Source organism: Eschscholzia californica, unplaced genomic scaffold (assembly GCF_041429995.1).
Source record: "Eschscholzia californica isolate CP2 unplaced genomic scaffold, dmEscCali1.0.p SCAF_2, whole genome shotgun sequence".
NCBI classification, from domain to species: domain Eukaryota; kingdom Viridiplantae; phylum Streptophyta; class Magnoliopsida; order Ranunculales; family Papaveraceae; genus Eschscholzia; species Eschscholzia californica.
This window is the reverse complement of record NW_028238309.1, coordinates 46984192-46987847: the sequence shown is the minus strand read 5'-3', so window position 1 is coordinate 46987847 and position 3656 is coordinate 46984192. Positions and strand designations below refer to the sequence as shown.

General features: G+C 35.9%; 1 pseudogene; it reads left to right on the top strand.

Moving 5' to 3' along the window:
* The first annotated feature begins 833 nt into the window (after window positions 1-833).
* On the top strand, window positions 834-3413 carry LOC147558451 (uncharacterized; annotated as a pseudogene).
* The last annotated feature ends 243 nt before the right edge of the window (window positions 3414-3656 follow it).

The following is a 3656-nucleotide window of genomic DNA, read 5'->3' as shown; positions in this document are numbered from 1 at the left end:
CCTCATCCTTCTATTCTCTCTGTTTAAACTCATCGAACAAATGTCTTATGATTGTTGAAGTAAATAAAGATGCGTGCTTTATGACTACATAATGATCTTGTTCATCATATTCAACTTCCAATTCGTCTAAGAATGTGTGAGCTGGTATTTGAACAGCCATGGCTCGGAAAAGTTGACCTCCAAGCCAAGCACCACCATCAGGACTGATTGATTGTTTAATTAGGGCAATTCGGACGTTAGGGTTTTTACTGATTTCATAAGCGCAGGAATTGATGAGTCTTGATGCAGAATTTTGATGAGTTTTGATTTAGGAATTGATGAGTTTTGATGGGTTCATTGGATGGGTTGAAGATCTTGATGGGATTTGAAATCCATGGAGAGATGATTACTTTTCTGGGAAAGGTGTTTTGGGTTTTGAGGATAGAAGAGATGTAGCCAGATCAAGACCTTCGTTTTTGGGAAACTACACCTTCGACGAAGGGGAATGCCTTCGCCGGAGAGTTCAGAGAGAGAGAGTAAAGTAGAGAGATAAGAGAGAATAGGAGAAGAAGAGAAGAAAAAAATTAAAGTCGCCGGCCTAACTCCGGCCGACTTTTGCCGGAGAAGAAAAGAAAAGCCAGATAAAGATTTGTTTTATTTATTTATTTATAAAGGTCGTCGAGCGGTGATTCTCCGGTCGACGACAACCTAACGGCGTCAAATTCCGTTTAGGTCAAACATTAACTTATTGGCATTGCACGTATCCACACATTGCCTTTAACAATTTTAGGGATTGCCTTTAGCAAGCTTGCCTTTAACAACTTTAAGCATTTCCTATAAAATCTCCCAAAACTTTTACCATTTTGTGTAAAATGTTGCGCACTATTGGTAAAGTGTATGACACAAATGAAGTTTGTGTGGAGGAGATGGTTGCGACATTGTTGCATATACTTGCCCACCATGTGAAGAATAGAATTATAAAAATAAAATTTTTTCATTCCGGAGAAACAATTAGTAGATGTTTCAATAATGTGTTGAATGGCGCAATTCGGTTGCAATCAGTTTTGCTGAAAAACCGCAAGCAGTCTCTGAGAATTCAACTGATGCAAAATGGAAATGGTTTAAGGTATACATCTTATCTATGTTTTGAGTAATAAAGTTTTTTAGGTTAGATTAAGTTAGAAATAGATCTGAATCGAATAAGTAATCAAGTTTGATGTAGAATTGTTTGGGAGCTCTAGATGGTACGTACATAAGAATTAATGTGCCAGAAAATGACAAACCTCGATATCGTACACGAAAGAGTGATATTGCTACCAATGTATTAGGAGTTTGTTCTCAAGATATGCAATTCATTTACATTTTGACTGGTTGGGAGAGATCAACAGCGGATTCTCGAGTTCTAAGGGACACCTTGATGGAGACCATCAAGATGGGCCTCACGGCCGAACTAGTTAGAGGGCCTCATGACCGAGTCCATTAGGGTTAGAGTTTAGGAGTTTCCATGTTTTAGTATTTCCTACTAAGTCTAGGTTTAGAAGTTTCTATATTTGAGTATCTTTGATAGGAATCTTAATTTGAGTCTATCTAGAAGTTTCTAAGTTCCTATAAAAGGAAGTCAGGTCTGTCCTTGTTATTCAGATCAGAGAATATTATGAATCAAGTTTATTGTTAATCAAGTTTATCGTTTATTATTAATCAAGTTTATCGTTTTATCGCTTTTATCTTTATTTCATCAGCTTTATTTCATTAGTTTAGTTTAATAACAATGGTGGATTCCATTACTTTTACGCTTCCGCAACAATCTACATCAGCTGGTATTCAGAGCTTTAAGAATCTGGGAACAGATAATTTTTTTTTTAAAACTTCTCATCTTGAATGTTGGAATAATCTTCCGCGTTTAGGTTGGGATCCTTTAAGAGATGCACAACAACTCTATGTTGATCGAAAAGATCAAAACAAAATTAATGTCGATTCCAAAATTCCTATGTTTGATTATCAATATCATATAGATTTTTGGATTCAACGGATGGAAGATTGGTTTATAAACCAAGAAGTCCATGACGAAGATAAGGTTTTTGTCATCGAACAACACTTGTCTAAAAGAGTCTATGAAAAATTCAACGAGATGCAATGGAGACTCATTGATCAAGGAAAAAAATTCGTCGACAATTGGACAACATTGAAAAACATCTTTAGGTATGTTTTTCTTCCTTTAGATGAATATTTTTCATATGTGGAGACAAAGATTGAATCCAGTAGACAGTTCTCGAATGTTACTTCGGTCACCGTGTTCGATGGTATTGAAGAAGTTCTTGACAAAAAAAATAAAATTTTCTCAATGACGGAGGAACAAGAAGAACAAAGTGAATTATCCTCTTTTAGCTTGAAAAGGTCAGTTCATTCTAGTTTAGATTTGATTAAGCCATATTCGAGTTTGGTTTATAAGCAACACGAAGATGAACGTGGGAAGATCGTTCAAGTGAAGAAATTCAAGGTTGATTTTTCCATAAAATATTATGTGGTGTTTGTGATCTTCTTCATCAAATTAAAAGATGACGGGAGATGTTGCAATTTGTTGGAAGTTTCTTTCCTACATTTATTTTTGCAAGATTCTTTGCACTATGAGATTGAAGCTAGTGATTTCGTCCAAGTGGGTGTCCTTCGACCCCAATGCACCGTTCGCTCGAAGTGGGAATTAAGGATTGCATTGTTGAGTCTCACTTGAGGGCAAGTTCGTTCTCGGTCGGGGAGTATGATGGAGACCCTCAAGATGGGCCTCACGGCCGAACTAGTTAGAGGGCCTCATGGCCGAGTCCATTAGGGTTAGAGTTTAGGAGTTTCCATGTTTTAGTATTTCCTACTAAGTCTAGGTTTATAAGTTTCTATATTTGAGTATCTTTGATAGGAATCCTAATTTGAGTCTATCTAGAAGTTTCTAAGTTCCTATAAAAGGAAGTCAGGTCTGTCCTTGTTATTCAGATCAGAGAATATTATGAATCAAGTTTATTGTTAATCAAGTTTATTGTTTATTATTAATCAAGTTTATCGTTTTATCGCTTTTATCTTTATTTCATCAGCTTTATTTCATTAGTTTAGTTTAATAACAATGGTGGATTCCATTACTTTTACGCTTCCGCAACAATCTACATCACGCCTTACTTAGGAGAAACGGGTTGAAAGTTCCTCATGGTAAAACCATATGGTTTCAGTGATTATTCTTGTGTCTTTTGTGTCACCATGAATGAAAATTATAAATTCTATTTTTTTATTAAGTTGTTACTACCTTGTTGATGCCGGATATCCAAATAGTGAAGGATTTTCTTGCACTGTATAGAGGTCAGCGCTATCACCAAATGATTGGCGGGAAGGACATACACGAACCACTGCTACATAATTTTTTAACATGGAACATTCAAGTGCTCAGAATGTGATAGAAAGATGTTTTGGATTACTAAAGCTTAGATGGGCCATCTTGAGAAGTCCTTCATTTTATCCCGTTAAGACGCATAATCGGATAATAATGGCTTATTGTCTCTTGCACAATCTCATACGTCAACAAATGTCAGTAGATCCATTAGAAGAAAAATTAGACCGACATATGTCAAATTATACACAACCACATGGTGATCCAATATCGTATAGGGTTATTTTCCAAATAACCTCCAACTTTGTGA